Raw genomic sequence first — 18,803 nt, forward strand, 5'->3', positions numbered from 1 at the left:
TATTTAGATATAGAGAGGAGAACACTACAATGTACGCATATGGTACACAATTCCACGTAATATTTATTCATAAAGATGAAAAATTGGCAAAAAGTGCCCTCAGACTACAACTAAAATATACATATTTTGGTGAATGATATGCATGACTAAGGCCTGCACAAATTATGTACAATAAAGTAAGGAAAATAAATTATAAAATGTTAATTACAATCATAACACATATAAGAACTAAGTCCATTGGTAACTTAGGGACTAGCTATCGATATTAATGAGTCAAACTCCTATTTTTAAGAGTATTATTAGGGTGGGAGTGCTTTGGATCCTACAAATGAGGGGTTGTCTTGAAAGACTCCCATTGAATTAAATGTCATGCCTGCCAGTCCACATTGATAGCTTATTGGAAATTGTTTGCTATTTCTACTTCACATGGGATATGAAATGTAATATATGGTACTAATCTAGCACATAATTTCAGAGTTCATTATTATAACCTGTTTTAGTTTTTACATCATTGCTAGTGCATGAAACGACTCATCTGTTGTACTATTTCTCATACTCATTTTTGGCATACCCATTGGTAGGAATCCTCCACCCTTGAAATATCGAGAACACAAATGACCCATTTTTCACAGTCCCAAAAGCTTCTCAATGTCATGAACCATTCCTTCATTACTAAGTCTCTAGCCTCAGTAATTTATATTCAATCACATTCGAGAAAACTTATAACTTTTTGAAGAACTTCATAAACGCTTACACCATTTGCAGTGACCAAAGTGTCACCTTCTTCCTTAACAGATGGAATTGGTGTTGTTGCTTTAGAAATTACAACATCTATCACCCCTGAAACATAAGCAGTTTCAGTATTTCTACCATCCTATTTTTTGACCTCTTGGAAAGTGTCATAGAGGCTATCCCACAGTCCCATTTTCATTAACATCACAACAACATTAAACAAACCAATAGCTAGTTTCATTATGAAAAGTTTGAACAACTTTCTTGTGCAATTTCTATTCCCCTTCTTGTTTTCCATCCATTGCAATTCTAGCATTCTTCTAAAGATCTCATACACTGATTGTTCCCAAAAAATGTCCTTCCAAGCTACAATGAATATTTTCAATTCATTATCTTTGAGAATAATAACATCATCTTTTACATATTTGGATTTTTCTGTGGATACTTGTTTCCCCAGCATAGCATGCTCTCCTATTGTTGAATGGCAAGGGTGACTAACCAAGGATTTCTCATGTTGCAAAACCTTTCTCCTTTTCCTCCTAGATATATCCTGTGATTTTCCACTTGGATCCTCATCCTCATCATAAAATGAATTTAAGGCAATTTCTTTCTTTATCTGTTGATGGTTGTTTTCCTAACCATGCCAATTCTTCTGCTGCTAATAGGTATGGGAACCTACCCCCAAACTTCTCACACTAGTAATCTAATTTTCTATTTGGTATCAATCTTACACTCGTGTTTCTAGCTGCAGGATCCTCATGATTATCTGAACTTGAAACTGTCTCGAACCTTATATGTTTGTGACCATAGGAGGTAGTTTCCTTGTTTCTAGACAAAAATGAAGCCAATCGTTTAGATATGATCTTGGACTGCATTGCAGATACTTGTTTCCTTCTTTCAATATCGATTTTCTTCTCCATTTTAGCTTCCATCTGACAATTAAGGTCCTTTCCAAATTTCTTAGTGTGCCAAAGAAAACCAATGTGCATCCTTAAACATTCAACACATATGCATAACTGGGTAGGAAAAGAAATATATTTTTTCTTGGCCACAAAAGATAAGAATTCCTCTACCCATATATCTTTCTCCTGCCAATCGTCTAAGAAATCAGAGAGATAGGATATAATTTGTTTTGTTGTTAGTTTGAAAGTTGTCACTATATCTTATGGGGGTACAAATTAATGCCCAATCAATGGATGTCGTATCAAAGGCCCTGATCCTATCATTTCAAAGTCCTACACTCCTTCATGTCTACAAATCTCAGTAGGTAAAATTACATGTGTGACTTATAAATTAGGTATATAAAAAATAACATAGTTTGAACCAGAAAGCATACATAACTAGAAAAAATTTCATTGTTTTGATTGTGGTTTGGGAAATTTTAAGGTTCTATCCTAACATTATGCTTATTAGGCACCCGCGTTCCAACTGTGCGTTGCGAGATTCACTCCAATTTTCTAGAATTTTTGATATCATCACAATTTATCTTGTTTCTCTCATTACAGTTTTAATGATGCTCGGAACTCTCTAAAGAACCCCCAATAAATCATTTAACAAAACCATCTCAATGTGGGGGTGAATGGTAAAATCCCATTAATCTTGCAGTCAATGATAAAAGCCCATTAATCCTATTTTGCAGGTCCAGAAGAAACAAATTTCACTCATATGGGTGTTGGCCCATTTGATTTATAAGATGAGAAAATTTTATATCCTTCATGTTTCTGGAAAAGAGATATCCTAGAAACCTGGATCTAATATATATATGCCCTCATCCCACCTTTCCTTGTAAGATACTTAAAAAAATAATCATTTCCAAGAGTGAATGAATGCATTGAACTCAACAACAGAGGCTTGGGGATATTTGGTATTCTCAAAGTGCAAGACCAAGTCCAGTATCCCAGAGCCCTTCCTCCTTCCAACCAAACATTATTTAAAATTCCACAATCATAAGAAAATTTTCTATGGATTGCTTGAGGTCACCTAAACTATCATCAATCAATAAAAACCCGAGTCTACATTGAAATGTCCACCATGATCCAAATAAAAAACAGTAACAAAACAAATGAGACAAATGGGTTTTGTGTGCAGATTGATTACATCTTATTGATGATCTTCTGCTTGGATTCCTCATTCCTCCAGTTGTTGGTCTCCATGGTGTTATCTAGCTGTGTTAATCGAAGAGAAAGGAGTGTTGTGTAGAGGATTTGGGATGAGGGTGTATGGTTTTTATCAATATAATGTAGAAAGAAAGCGGATAAAAGCGGTCGTCTGCATCCGTGCTAATTGTAGTTATGTCAAAAAATTTATATGGAAAAAATGTATAATTACTATGGTATGGGTAAAGATAAAGAGTTATATGGTTGAATAGTGAAACATTTAGGAAATTTTTGGTTGAATATATGAACTAAGGAGCATAGCGTATATGTTGGTAGTTTTTTAGAACAATTTAAATATATTTCATTTTTTATTTTATGATATATGATGTATGTTCAGTTCTTATTATGTTTTATATTTATATTAATGTTTGAATTTCTCTCCATTATTAATATCAACTACAACAATCTAATTTAATGTCATAACATAAAGACAAATTATGGGTGTTGGATTGCATGGTGTTAAATGAATGTATATGGAATTTTATTTGAAAGAAATACATCACAACATGATAACTTCACTGTGTAGAGATCCCCACCTATCTAATGCCTTGGTAGCACTCCTCAAGTGAGACCTTGCTTTCTTCAAGAATTCATAACATCAATGTTAGACAAGTACAATGTTTGTTGGACACTTAAGTGGACCTTAGTTTACCAATTCGAGCCAAGAAATTGTTATGTTGTTGGAACCGCAACATTCTTCTATGGCCTTAGCAAAATGAGGGCAACACATGCTAGGAAGTGCTAGGGAAACACAAGGGAGCACTAGGTGAAAATAATGCATGCAAATGAACGATTAAGAGTTTCTGACATAAAGTTTCAATGACTTCCAGGTGTGTTAAGGAGGGAGTGACAATGTATGTTAGGTAGTGATAAGTCATGCTGAAGGCTAGGGAAACATGTCAAGATGTGCTAGGTGCTAGGGTGTGCCAATGCATGTCAAGGAGAGTTATGGAATGCTACGGAAAAGCAAGGGTGCACTAGTTTCAAATGCATGGAAATGAATGAATAAGAGTGTGTGATAGGGATTGCCAGTGGGTTCTAGGTGTGCTAAGGAGAGAGTGACAAAGTATGCTAGGTAGTGACTTTTTGAATTAATGGAACAAAAATTGATTGCAAAAAAAAAATAAAAACTTTATAAAATATTTTAACAAGACTAGTGATTATAAAGTAGTATATCTCTCCTTTTTAATAAAGGTATTGTAAGACATTATTTTTATTTATGCATTGTATGGATCTTTATGTTTCTTTGGTTCCTTAGTTATATCTAATCTTTTTAATGCAATATTATTATATTATGTGGAGAAAGGGGAAACATTCTTCTTTTAAAGGTAGAATAAGAAAAATGTAGAATAACATACATGTCTTCCTTATCATTGGCTTATGGGTAGGGGGGTAATATGAGGTACATAGAGAGGTACCAAAGGGTACCTAATGATGGTATTCATTATATAGTAATACCTAAACATCTACTATTATTCCCCTTAGATGCCTCCCTAGGTACCGCATATTACCACCCCCTAGGGGGTACACTACAGTCACACTTATCTACTTGATTCCTAATAACTTCTTAATTCCTTTTTGGATATGCATACTAATTTTAGAGATCACATTGTAAAAGCATAAATCTCACTTTCTTGATTCAAGTATTAGGAAATCAATTAACATTTTCCTTCCCTAAATTCCTAATGTCACCTACGAAAAAAAGAGATAATAAACCTTAATCGTTATCCTCCCTTTCTTTCTTTTCATCCAAGTTTGGATCAAAAGATGAGATTTAGTTGTAGTTCTCTCTATTTCATCTCTTATTTTTTACTCTTCTCATCTAAGTCATGTTTTTTAACTCTTCTCATTTTCCCTTGTTTTCTAGCCTTGCTCATCTAAGTCATCTCTTCTTAGTACTAAACCCAACTTTTTTTCCTTCTTCTCTATTTTGTTTAGTTTCTTAAGTTGGTTTACTTCAATTAGCCCCATTCAAACCAGGTTCCCTCCTTTAATAATCAACTAACACTCCTTAATCACCCCTTTTAGTTCACATCAAACATATCCAAATTAATTAATGTTTAAACTTTCTCCCTCACTTCTCAACCTTCCTATATTCTTAGTTTGTTCTCAAACATAGCAACAACTCCCATACTTTCCTAATAATTTTATTCTTAGTTGATCATATCTACTCTATTTCTATAGAAAATGTAGAAATGTTGATATCTTTATGGTATCAACCAGTGGATTAATTATTCAAACTCCTAAGCTTCTAGGTCACCCCAAATCTCCAAGAAAACATAAGAGTCATGTTGCCTAAGTAGGCTAGGATAATTCCATTTACTACTCCCACTTATATGTATACATGTTTTTTAATTCCACTAGCAATTGATCCCCCAACCCCCTTATTTCACCTTTATCCTTCCTACTATAAGAAACTCTTTTTACTTCTCTCCCTCTTTTGACAAGAAGAATTATTCTTCCTCCACCTTTATATTGTTCCATGCAAAATTTTGAATTTGCCCCTACATTTTCCATTTACCTTTCCATCGTGTACTTTAACATTATCATGGCTCTCATCACATATGAGGTCATGCTCAATCAGCCTATGACTATTACCCTTTAAATAGGCCATCTTCACAACATACCCTATGTATAATTATGGCAAAAATTGTTGTGAGGTTCTTGATCCCAAACTCAACCAAGTTCTAGATTACCTTACACTAGTTGGATTCAAAGACACACATAACCTCCTCTTTAGAATGTCTCCAATTCCCACAACCACAAATATAACTCATTTGTATGCCATGACCACACACCATTTGATGGATTGGAGCCCTTTAAATTCAAATCCAAGTAATGGGGTTTGATTTTATGAAAGAACTTTATAGAGAAGATGTTGATTTCAGAGAGGCTTACCAGGCTTACAAGAATCCTACCTTGCAAGATAGAACAAAGTATGGGCCTCTAGATATAGTTATATATGATACCCAAGTTTAGATGGGTATGTGAGTGTGAAGATAGAACTTAGTATAAGCCTCTAGATATTAATGATTTGTCCTCAAACAACAAAAAATGAATATGTGATTTCAAATGAAATAGCTATATCGCCTTGCGAACTCGCATTCATTACATTCAAAGAGTAGGGAAATGGGAAATTCAACTCTATATTTGTACACCATGTGTGGTTTTATTAGTGTGCTTGGTGTTAGGGCTCAGCTAAACAATATTGCACCAGTAAACGGAGAAGATCTAATATCTCAATTCTCTAGTCTCACATTTCAAAAAATAATGGATATGACAACCAACCTCACTAACAAAGTGGCCAGGCATTACAATTTTTGTATAATGAACATGTAAGTCCTGTAGGTTTTTTGGGGTGTTACTACAATAAAATCCTGATAGATTACCTGTAATGAAACTTTTTCCTTATCATTTTGGCTGGAAGATCTTATTCATGAATTCTAAAAGTCCTTCCTGTTCTTTTATTAAATATGCAGACAAGAAGAAAGGAATGATGCATTTAATTTCTCTTCAAACTTGGGCTTTGAATATAAGTGCATCTTCAAAACAAAAGGTATGGCTTGTATTCTAATCATTCATGTTTTTGTTGGGGTTTCTTTGGTTGCCCTTCACTTGGTGCTTAGTAGCTCGAGAATTATGAAGAATGACATGATTATAACAAGCAATGCATATGCATTAATCAAAGAAATCAAATTCCAAATATCACAGGTTTTTGAGATGAAAGGCCTCAGAAGCTTACATTATTGTCTAGGTCTGGAAGTGTGGAGAGACTTTTGGCAGAATTTCCTTACTCAAGGGACGTATGTTAAAGGGCTGCTCAAAAATTTTAGAATGGAACAGCGTAAGACAAAATCAATACCTTTGTAGCAGAACCTGAAATTGTGCAGAGACGATGGCTCTAAGGAAGTGGATGCTACTTTGTATAGGAATCTAGTTGGTAGTCTCATATATTTGACTACAACTAGACCAGACTTAGCATATTTTGTTATTGTGTTGAGCTAATTTATGTCTAAACCTCTTGAAAGTCATTGGGTTGTGGCAAAAAGTGTATTGAGGTATCTTCATGGTACTAGTGATTATGGTATTTTATACATTGATACATTTGATGTTACTTGATCAGGTTTTTCAGACTCTGATTGAGCAAGTAACATGGATGATTGATGATCTGTCATAGGTTATGCATTCAGTATTGGATCTGGGGTAATAGCATGGAGCAGCAAAAAGCAGAGTAGTGTGTCTTTATCTTCAGTTGAAGCTGATTACCAAGTAGTATGTGCAGCAACATGTGAAGCTATCTAGTTGAGGAGGCTTCTCCATGATGCAGGAGAAGAGTAGAAAGAAGAGATCATCATCAATTATGACAACCAAAGTTCCATTAAGCTGGAGAGAAATCCAGTGTTTCATAAGAACATGAAACACATAGATACTCAGTTTCAATTTGTAAGAGAAAAGGTTCAGTCAAAAGAATTTTTTATTGAGTACAGTAAAGCATATGACAATATGGCTGATATTTTTACAAAGCCTATTGGGAAAGTGAAGTTTGAATTATTTAGTGGTATGTTAGGACTTCAGGATAATCCTTTCTCCATTAAGAGGGAGAGTTGAAAATGATTAATATTATATTGTATTAATGGAGAAATGGTTACATGGTTGTAACGTAACTCCTTAAGTTAGGATTAGTTCCTAGGTTGTAGGAGTTTGTTCTCACCTCCCTATTCTTTAGAGATGTATTTATTATCTCATCTTTAATTAATTGAACATGAGAGTGTATGCTCCAGTTTGTGTAGTCTCCAGGTGTAGCTTTCTCACCTGTGAGCTGCTAGTTAATTCAATTCACATTTTTCTTTCCAGTTTTCTAACAAAAGTGAATAACATGTCTCTCTACTCACTGAGAAGCTCTTACCCAGACTTAGCAAATTTCTACCTTTCCTTGAGCCCATATTTCCTTACATAATTCCTTGAGAAATTAGGCCCCTGTTATTTAGGAATTTTTACAAAATGGATTCTGCAATTCCCAAGGTTGATCATCTGACTGCATGCAACACCTGTACACTCAAGACTAGTCTACAATTGATGTTACACTACCTTGGAATCTCCACCACAGCTGGGGAACTCTAATTCTCCATGCACTAGCTATTTTGGGTTGATTTATCAGGTAACTGTATTATCACTGAGTTTGACTCAAGTCCCACTACACACTTGGCCTTCCACTAGTTCCTCAAGTAGTTGGAACTAGTTTAACTGAAAACAGCTTGAGATAAATGACTTTAATTGCTACAAATTAATAATCATACAGGCTTAACAATCTCCCCCTTTGGACTTGATGGCAACCTCACAAACTTCAGCTTCATTCTCCCCCTTTGACATCAAGGGCAAAGGGGTATGCTCCCCCTTAGATCATGCTCCCCCTGAAAAATGAACCAGAAAAGAACCATAATCCACCATGAAAGAGATAGAGACATATTGCAGCTATTTCCAAGATCTCCTTCTGACCATCCTCCATAATGCCAACAATGCATTATATGCTCCCCCTGAATCTGTACCATCAATCAGAAAAGGTTCAACAATAAGATGATGCATCAACAACTCCCAGCTTTTGCCTGAGGTATTCAAAAGTGTCCCTGGGCAATGGTTTGGTGAGAATATCAGCAACTTGTTCCTTAGAAGGAACATACTCGAACTTGACCTTCTGTTCAAGTACTTGTTCTCGGAGAAAATGGTACTTGATTGGTATGTGCTTGGTTTTTGAATGCATAACCGGATTCTTTGAGATGCTGATTGCACTTGTATTATCACATAAGATGGGAATAGGTGGGGTACAAGTGATTTGAAAATCCTGCAAAGTCTGCATCATCCAAAGGAGTTGAGTGCAACAAGATGCAGCAGCAACATATTCCGCTTCAGCTGTAGACAAGGCAATCGAACTCTGTTTCTTGCTGAACCAAGATACCAGTTTGGAACCCATAAAGAACGCACCACCACTTGTGCTTTTCCTGTCATCCACGCTTCCGGCCCAATCTGCATCTGTATAAGCATGAAGTGTAAGATCTGTATCTCTAGGATACCATAAGCCATAATTTTGAGTCCCTTGAAGATATTTGAAAATTCTCTTCACTGCCTGAAGATGAGTCTCCTTCGGATTTGCCTGAAATCTTCCAACTATTCCAACTGCATGCATGATGTCCGGTCGGGTACCTGTCAAATAAAGTAAGCTTCCAATCATAGATATGAAGGTTGGTTGATGTACTACTGCAGATTCATCATTTGCACTGAGGCTACATCCTGTGACCATAGGTGTACATACTGGTTTTGCATCTTCCATACCATATTTCTTCAAAATCTGTTTGAGATACTTGGTTTGAGATAAAAAGATTCCTCCTTCTTTTTGTTGGATTTGTAAACCAAGGAAATATGTCAGTTCTCCTAGCAAAGACATTTCAAATTCTTTCTGCATTACCGAGGCAAAGCTTTGACTCATAGCTTCTTCATTGCTCCCAAAAATAATGTCATCTACATACACAACCAGTATTAGCAATTTGTCATTTTCAACTTTTATATAAAGATTGCTATCTGCTGATCCTTTTGAAAAACCTTGTTGATGAAGATATTTGTCCAAACGGTAGTACCAAGCCCTTGGAGCTTGTTTGAGACCATAGAGAGCCTTTTTCAATCTGCATACAAGATTTGGATCATTTCCAAGAATGAACCCATCTGGCTGTTCAATGTATACTTCTTCTTCCAGGTCTCCATTCAGAAAGGCTGATTTCACGTCCATTTGAAATACTTTGAAGTTTTGAAAACTTGAGAGAGCAAGGAACATTCGGATGGCCTCAAGTCTTGCAACTGGAGCAAAGGTTTCTTCAAAGTCTATTCCTTCTTGCTGTGCATACCCTTTACAAACAAGTCTGGCTTTGTTTCTAATTACTTCTCCATTTTCATTCAATTTGTTTTTGAAGACCCATTTTGTTCCGATAACATTCTTATCCTTTGGTCTAGGAACCAGCTCCCAAGTGTTATTCTTTTCGATTTGCTCAAGTTCTTCATCCATTGCTTTCACCCAACATTCATCTTTGCATGCCTCTTTCACACTTTGTGGTTCAGTAGAGGAGAGTAATGCCAAATAGCTTGAAGCTTCTGCAACTGTTCTTCTTGTTTGTACACCTGCTTCTTTCTGCCCCATAATCTGAGATTCTGGATGATTCTTCTGAACATATCTGGATGGAGTCTTTTCTTCTATTCTTGTTTGCTCCTCTGGTTCTTCTTGAGGTTCTTCTTGAGGTTCTTCTTCTTCATCATTCTGTCTTTGAGGGTAGCCTTCATCTTCTTCGATGTCTTCATGGTGTACTTGCCTGGGAATGTATCCCTTCTCATCAACCACTACGTCAATACTGTCAACAATTCTGCCAAGTCTTTTATTGTAGCATTTGTATGCTTTGCTATGTGGAGAGTAACCAAGAAGAATGCCTTCATCTGCTCTAGGTTCAAGTTTGCCAAGCTGCTCATCAGTATTCTTGATATAGCATTTGCTCCCAAAGATTTTGAAGTGCTTTACCGAAGGAGTCTTACCACTCCAGAGCTCATGAGGAGTTTGAGTGCTGTTCACCCGGACATTTGTTTTGTTAAGAATAACAACTACAGCATGTGCAGCTTCACCCCAGAAAGTTGCGGGAGTTCCTGATTCATCAAGCATAGCACGAGCCATTTGTTGGACTGTTCTGTTCATTCTTTCCACAACTCCATTTTGCTGAGGAGTTCTAGCTGTAGAGAATTCTCTTCTTATCCCATGTTCTTCACAGAAATCGAAAAATTCATTTGAGGTAAACTCCCCACCTCTATCGGATCTGAGGCACTTAATTTTGTGACCTGATTCATTTTCAACCAAGGCTTTGAAGGACTTGAATTTTTCGAATGCTTCATCTTTGTGCTTCATAAGTCCTAGCCAAACAAACCTGGAGAAATCATCAATGAATAGTATCAAGTATTCTTCTCCTCTAGGTGTTCTTTTCCTGAAAGGACTGCATGTATCTGTATGTACTAGCTCGAGAGGCGTGCTAGCTGATCCTTCCTTCTCTGGAAAGTTAGTTCTGGTTTGTTTTCCAAACTGACATGATTTGCATATGGTGTTGTCAGGAATTTTGATATCTGAAAGATCGCGAACTACCTGATATTTGCATGCTTTCCTTATTTGTGAAAAGCTTAGATGCCCTAGCCTCCGATGCCATAACCAGTGCTCATCATCCTTGCTCAGATAGCATTGTTGTTGTCCTTCTTCAAATATGTACAGATTATTTGGAGTTCTTTTGCCTTTGATCACTGTTTTACCTGTATCAAGATCACGAACAAGACATCCATTTGATCTGAATATAACCTCGGTTCTTTGATCACACATCTGGCTTACACTTAGAAGATTATGCTTCAATCCATCAACATACAAAACATTTCCAGCCTTGACTTTTTCTTTTAACTGAGCAATGCCCTTTCCTTTTATAGTTGCAGGAGTATCATTTCCAAAGGAGACTTTCTTTCCCTTTTCTAGAGCAGAATAAGACTCGAGTTTTTCTTTATCACCTGTCATATGCTTCGAACATCCACTGTCAATGTACCATAGATTTTCCTGTCCCTCTGCATAAAATGCTATCCCACATCTTTCTGTTTGAGGTTCCTTTATTCTCCATGTTTTGGTGCTTGAGGCTTGTTCCTTTTTCTGCTGAAACCTGCTTCTGCATTCAGAGTCTTCATGACCAAAGTTATTGCAAATAGAACATTCAACTTCATTTTCAAGAACCGAAAAGTTGTTATAGGTCCTTTTTGTAATCCCTGTCATACTTCTTTGTTTTTGAGCTTCCCTAGTCATGATCGTTTTATATGCAACACATTGAGCTGCTTTGTGACCAAAGTTATGGCAAGAAAAACATTGTCCATTGAAGAAACTTCTTCGGTTATTGAATCTACCAGCCAACTGATTGTAGTTTCTATTTTCATCTATTCTTGAACCAAATTGAGAAGATTTTACCTGTGGCTGGTTGTAGCTTTTGTTCACCCTTAAGATGGATTGCCCTTGATAGTTTCTGTTTGTAATTCGTTCCTGCTTTACCTGTTGATCTTCATTGTTCTTTTGCTCATTTCTTCTTGCTGCATCAAGATAACTTTTTGAGGTGGATGCTTGAGAAGTTTCTCCATTATAGCCCAGACCTGTCTTGTTTAGAGGAGACCGCTGCACATTGATAATCTCATCCAAAGTTTCAGATCCTTTGACAAACTTGAGATTAATAGCTTTTGTTTTCTCAATCTCTTTTCTAAGACCAACAATTTCACCTTCTAATTTTTCAAGATGTTTTTCCTTTTCATCAATTTGAAATTGTAGAGTATCAATGATCATGTTCTTTTCTTCTATACATCTCTTGAGTCTAGTAATTTCATCATAAAGGTTATCCACATCTACAGCATCCATATAATCATCATCTTCAAATGCCATTAACAACTTATATTCATTACCTTGTTCATCTTCATCACTGTTTGATAGACCATCATTATCTTCATGAGTGTAGTAGCTTTTCTTATTTGCGTTCTGTTTCTTGTTCCATCTAGCAGGTTCCTTTCCTTTATCCTTATAAGGACATTTTGCAGCATAATGACCTACTCTTCCACAAGCAAAGCATTTAAAAGGTAACTTACCTCTGAACCTTCCAGAACCCCTTTGAAGATTTCTGACAAAATTTGATTCTTCTTCCTCTTCTTCTGGGACGTGGCTTGCTTCATAATAATCTCCTTTGCCTGATGCCTTGAAAGCAGCTTCTCTTCTGTCTGATGGACCTCCCTTTCTCATTTCATAAGCTGTTAGAATTCCATGTAGCTGAGACATAGTAAGAATTCGTAGATTTTCCTTTTCTTCTATTGCAGATACTTTAGATTCAAACTTGGGGGACAATGATCTTAGAACCTTTTCAACCACAATAGCCTCTTTTATTTCTTCACCCAAATTTTTCATACAATTAACAACCTCATCTACCTGAAGAAAATAGTTAGCCACACTTTCATCATTATACATTTTGAGAGTCTCATACTGAATTCTGAGAGTTTGAAGTTTAGCACGCTTTACCTGTTCATCTCCTTCATAGCTTGTGACAATTTTGTCCCATATCTCTTTTGCGGATTTATAGTGCATTACCTTCATGAATTCTGATTGAGATATACATCCCAATAGAGTACTGACTGCTTTCGCATTTGTTTCATACTTCTTTTTCTCGGCTGCATCTGTAGGAGTAGCTGAAGGAAAAGCGTAGCCTGTCTCTACGATGTCCCAAACTTCTGTACCAAGAGATTGAAGATAGGCAGTAACTCTTACCTTCCAATAATTGAAGTTTGTCCCATCAAAAACCGGTGGCCTGATTGATGCTTCTCTCTCGTAGTTGCTCATGATGAACGATCTGCCTTCAAGCGATCAAGATTTTCTGAAGGACCTGCTCTGATACCAATTGTTGGAAATAATACTGAGAGGGGGGGGGGGTGAATCAGTATTATCTAATTCTTTTAATCAATCTTCCTTATTTGTTTTTTGAATTATTTTTGCATGTCAGTACCATAAAATAATGAGCATGAACAAAGAAAAACAGATAGTCACACCAAAGAACACAAGATGTAAGGTGGAAACCCAATGTGGGTGAAAACCACCTGCTGCAATATGTCTCTATCTTCTTTCAACTTAGAAACTTCTTTTACAAGGGTTTTGTACTGGTGCAGTCCTTTACCAGTACGCAGGCTGCAACCTGCAGAGAGCTACAACTCTCTCTCTCTCGTTTTCCAGTCTCTCCTGGAAGGGAGCTACAACCCCCTACTTCTTTTCATAAAGCATCAAATGATCATCAAGTACATAAAGGTTACAGTCCACTACAGTTATCAGATTAGCAATAACAGAACTAACCCAGAACACCTTATCAACAGAAAATTTCAGTCAACAGAACATTTTAATACAGATACGCAGTTTTCCCTTCTGTGGCCTGCGTCGCTACGCTATTCACCTTCTGCTTTCCTGCGTATACCCGCAGGAATCCTTCCGCCGAACTGCATGCCCACGCACTGTACCTTGAACCGCGCTGCGTATTATTACTGCAGGGACGCACCCAGAGACATTATCGCGCTGCGTACTGTTACTGCAGGGACGCACCCAAAAATACTATCGCGCCGCGTACGGATGCACCTGGAAATACTATCGCGCTGCATACTTTTACTGTACGGACGCACCTGAACCTTAGTCGCTCTACGTACCCACACAGGTCTCCTTCTTCTGCTCTGCGTACCGACGCAGGTCTCCTGTTTCTGCTCTGCGTCCCCACGCAGATCTCCTGTTTCTGCACTGCGTACCCACGCAGCTCTTCTGTTAGACACCTGCGTCCTTCTGATTAGGGCCGAATAGACAGTCCACCAGAGTGGCACAGTTGCTCAGATCTGATCATGCACTCAAGAGATCACCCTTCACAGATTCGCCTTCAACTTCCCTTTCATATAGATCAAGCTTTTAAGACCATAACCCAATATTTCAGATCTAAAGATATTCAATTGCAAAAGATACTTAGCCAAGTGATCTCCTTTGCTTTATATAGGCAAGCTCCTCCTCAAATCATGGAACAATACCACGAGCCGACACCATAATAACACAATACCGTCGGCTAGATACCAAGAGTAAAACATAAGAAACCCCCACGTGTGCTTTTCTCTGCCTTGAAATGTGTGCACTGGGGTACGCACCTCCTGAACGGCTGGCCTGCGTATCTGGACGCGGTCCCTACATGGTGTACTTGCAGGTACGCACCTTCTGAACTGATTTCCTGCGTACTTCTTAATTTTCAACACATTGAGAGCCTGCCACAGGAGTTGCCATCAAGTACAACATCTGTAACATATAGCCATACCAGAAACATAATGCCAACAACAACTTCACTCCCTCTTCTCGTCTGTACCATAGTCCAAATTTGGTAGTGCCTCTGAGGTACCGTCAAACATGCTTAGTTTCCTTCCAAAATAATTTCGTTGACCTAATCATAGCTTAGCTTACTTGGTTGAATACACGACACATATATGTTCATTTGTTCACAAGGTACATGAGTGAACCCACTAGCTGCCGATAAATGGTAGCATCCATTTCTTCACCTGAAGTGGCATCCTCCTTCTTCTGGTTGTTCGCTAGAGGTGTCTCCATGGTTTTACAACTTTCCATGTAGAATCTCTATAGCATCTCATTTTCATATTTGCCTTGAGAGATAAACAATTCCCCATCACCTTGTCATACTTCTAACTTGAGAAAGTAGTGCATGAGACCCGTGTCCTTCATTTCAAATTCCTTTGCAAGGTCCTCCTTTCAAGATATGATCAACTGCTCATTACTAGTTAAAATAAAATTATCAACATAGAAGACAATAATAAGTAATTTACCTTCTATCCAAATGTGATGAGGTTTGCATTCACTTCACTTATGGTGAAGCCCAAACCAGTTAGATAGCTATCGATCTTGTTGTACCAAGCATGAGGTGCTTGTTTGAGATGATACAACACTCACTTGAGTCTGCACACATGAGAATCTTGATCAAATGTCTCAAAACCTTTTTTTTACTCTATGTACACCTTCTCCTTAATAACCCCATTGAGAAATCTTGTTTTTACACCCATCTGGTGGATATTCTACCCCATTTGCGTAGCTAGAGTGAGAATGATCTAATGGGTGAGTAACTTGCTACAAGAGAAAATGTCTCCTCATAGTCAATTCCCTCAACTTGAGAGTACCCCTTGGCAACAAATTTGGCCTTATACTTCTCTATGCTTTCATCTGTTTCCTACTTCACCTTGAAGATCCATCTCAAACCCACTATTGAATTATATGCTAGTCTTGGGACCTTTTCCCAAACACTGATATTTGCAATGGAATCGTATTCCTCCACCATTGCAGCAACCCATACAAGTTTCTTAGTCGTAAGATCCATGTAGCCAATTTACCTCTTAGGTGACCTCCTTTGCTTTAACAACTTTGAAGGATATCCCACATTCTCCCTCACATCCTGCACAAGTCTATAAACTTCCTTAGTTCCTTTTCTACCTTCTCTGGATGGTTTTTCTTGAGTGAATGTCTCCACTCTCTTCTCCTCAATTTGTAGTTTCTCTACAAATTTTTGAGGTTCCTCGTTTGGAGCTAAAAGCTCATCTTTTGGTGGGATCTAAAGCTCCCTCTTAAGAGAGCACCAAATAGCTTTCTCCTCATCAAAATTTACATCCCTTCGCACAACTATCATTCTCAGTGATGGCAAATACACATGGTAGTTATGGGGAGTTTATGTGTGACCCACAAATACCCTGAATTCTAGGGTCAACTTAAGCTTATTCCTTGATTCTTTGGAGACATGGTAGTAAATAGAGGCTCCAAAAATCTTGAAGTGTGACACATCCAACTTTCTTCCCGAGAAAGCCTCCTCAGGTGTAATCATGCTAAGAATCTGATGAGGACTTCAGTTTTGTAAACAGACTGTTGTATTGTATGCCTCAACCCACAAATGCGGTGGTATGCCTTGGTCATGCAACATCACCCTCGTTTCTCCCAAAATGCTATGGTGCTTTCACTCAACCACTCCATTTTGATGTGGGTTATGGGGTGTTGTAACCTCTCGTCGAATGCCTTCTTTCTCACATAAATTTTTAAATTCATTCAACACATACTCACCTCCATTATTACTCCTAAGAGCCTTCACCTTCTTGCTAGTTTCTTTCTCAATGAGTGCCTTGAATTCTACGAACTTGGGAAACATCTCATCTTTCTTCTGCATGAAGAGATCCAACACTTATGTGAGAAGCCATCAATAAAAAGGGAAAAATATTTGTGTCTAGAAATGGAGGCTATCGAGAAAGGTCGATAGACATCAAAGTGGATCCTTCCTTGGACTGTACACGCTTTGTTGTCCCGATCATGGAATGTGGATTTTATGTACTTCCCCAAGATACATCCTTTGCATACATCCTACTTCTCAAGTGCTCCTTTAGGGAGGCTAGTGGCTATTTGTTGTATAATATTCAAGGTGCCATAATGCAAATGGCCAAGTCTTATGTGATAAATTTTACCTACATCGCCGCCCTACACTTTCTCTTCCTTAGTGCTTAATGCAGCAAAATCTTCCACATCTAACTTATACAAATTATTCACACAAACCCTGATCTTCTTCACTTGTCTTGTGGCTATGTGTCTTAGGAATTCTTTTCCTTTGTTGAAGATCACATCATAACCATGGTCTTCCAAAACTGCAACAGGGATGAGATTTTTCTTTAGGCATAGAACAAACATGACATCCCTGAGCTTGAGAGGGGAGCCTGAGTCCCTCTAAAAGGTGATTGTACCAATACCGGTCATGTTGTACCTTCTGTCATCCCCTAGCTTGATGTTCATCTGGATATATTTCTCCTCCAGGTCACTGAAAAAATCCTTACACCCTGTCATGTGGAAAAATGCACCTGAGTCCAAGTACCACACGCTCCCCATCACTGTGTTGGATATGCATGTGATAAGGGTAAAGTCAAGGTCGAACTGTCAAGCCAAGGCTTCACCCGCTGCTCCTCCTAAGGTTTTCTTGCTTGTATTTTTCTATGGGCACTTCATGTCATAGTGTATGTATTCATGATAATGGAAGAATTTACCTTTTGACAACACTTTCTTCTTTCCCCCTTGGCCGGATTCTAGTTTGGTTTGATATTTCTTCCCTTTTCCCTTCTTTCTCTTTCCACAATGCAAAGTTTTCTTCATCCTTTCCCTTGGATGAGGTCCCATCTCTGCTATTCTTCCTTATTTCCTCTTGTACCAAATCATACCATAACTGTTCCCAATTTGGTAGTTTCTCCCTCCCGTTCACTTATTCTTGATAGTTATGCAAACTCTTGGGAAGGCCTAGAAGGGCTATGCTTATCAAGTCATCCTTTGAAACAATAACACCAGCTCCTGCAAGCTCATCACGAACTTGTGTGAACCTCTCAGATATTGCAGGATAAATTCATTCTTGTACATCTTAATATTTCAAAGTTTATCCTTGAGAACCAAGTTTTTTTGGTCACTACTATTCTAGAATAGATTTTTCAGTTCCTACCAGATTGCATAAGGATTCTATTTTCCATGGAGATTGCTGACAATGTGGTCTCGTACTCCCTCCAATATTATTCTCCAGATAGTGTCTACGTCTTTCTTCCACTGGGCAGGGTTTTGGGCATCAGATTCTATTGGCTTTGTAACATCTCTAGGCTAATTGATCAGATAACTAGATGATCACTGCAGCTAATTGAAGTCCCATTGCATAATTGGCATTCCACTAGTTCCTCCAACATTTAAAACTAGTTTAACTAAAAAAACATGAGATAATAGACTTTGATTGCTACAAATTAGTGCTCACTCATGCTTAACTGAACTCTAACTCCTCCAACACGAATTTATTGAGTAAAATGGGTGACACAAGCCATCTCATACATGTTAATTGCATCTAAGTTGTCTGCTGATGTGGAAATTCAAATTTTCTCAATTTAATCAAGGAAAAATCAAATTGAGAATTTCTTGTTGCATTTTTCAACAATCCTTCAGGTGAATCTAATCCATGTTGCCAATCCAACACAACAATGTGCTAATAAAAACAACAATGGATATAAGTAGCATTCAAAATAAACAAAACAGCCAAAAAATGCATATTAACACGCAATCGATGGAGATCTCGAAAAGTAATCCAACTATCTTAACACCTATCAACATTCATTGAAAGTGTCTCCATCGCCATAAATTCCATTAGTTGTTTTCAGCCTCCATTGCTCTACTTCTCGAAGAACCCATCAATAGCATAAATACGAGCCCCTATTCCTTTACCTTTTCTACTAGCACCTCATATTCAAAATTTGAAGACA

The sequence above is a fragment of the Pinus tabuliformis genome, chromosome 3_1 (assembly GCF_031772625.1).
Source record: "Pinus tabuliformis cultivar Carrire ecotype Pingquan chromosome 3_1, CPIR1, whole genome shotgun sequence".
In the NCBI taxonomy this organism is placed as follows: Eukaryota; Viridiplantae; Streptophyta; class Pinopsida; order Pinales; family Pinaceae; genus Pinus; species Pinus tabuliformis.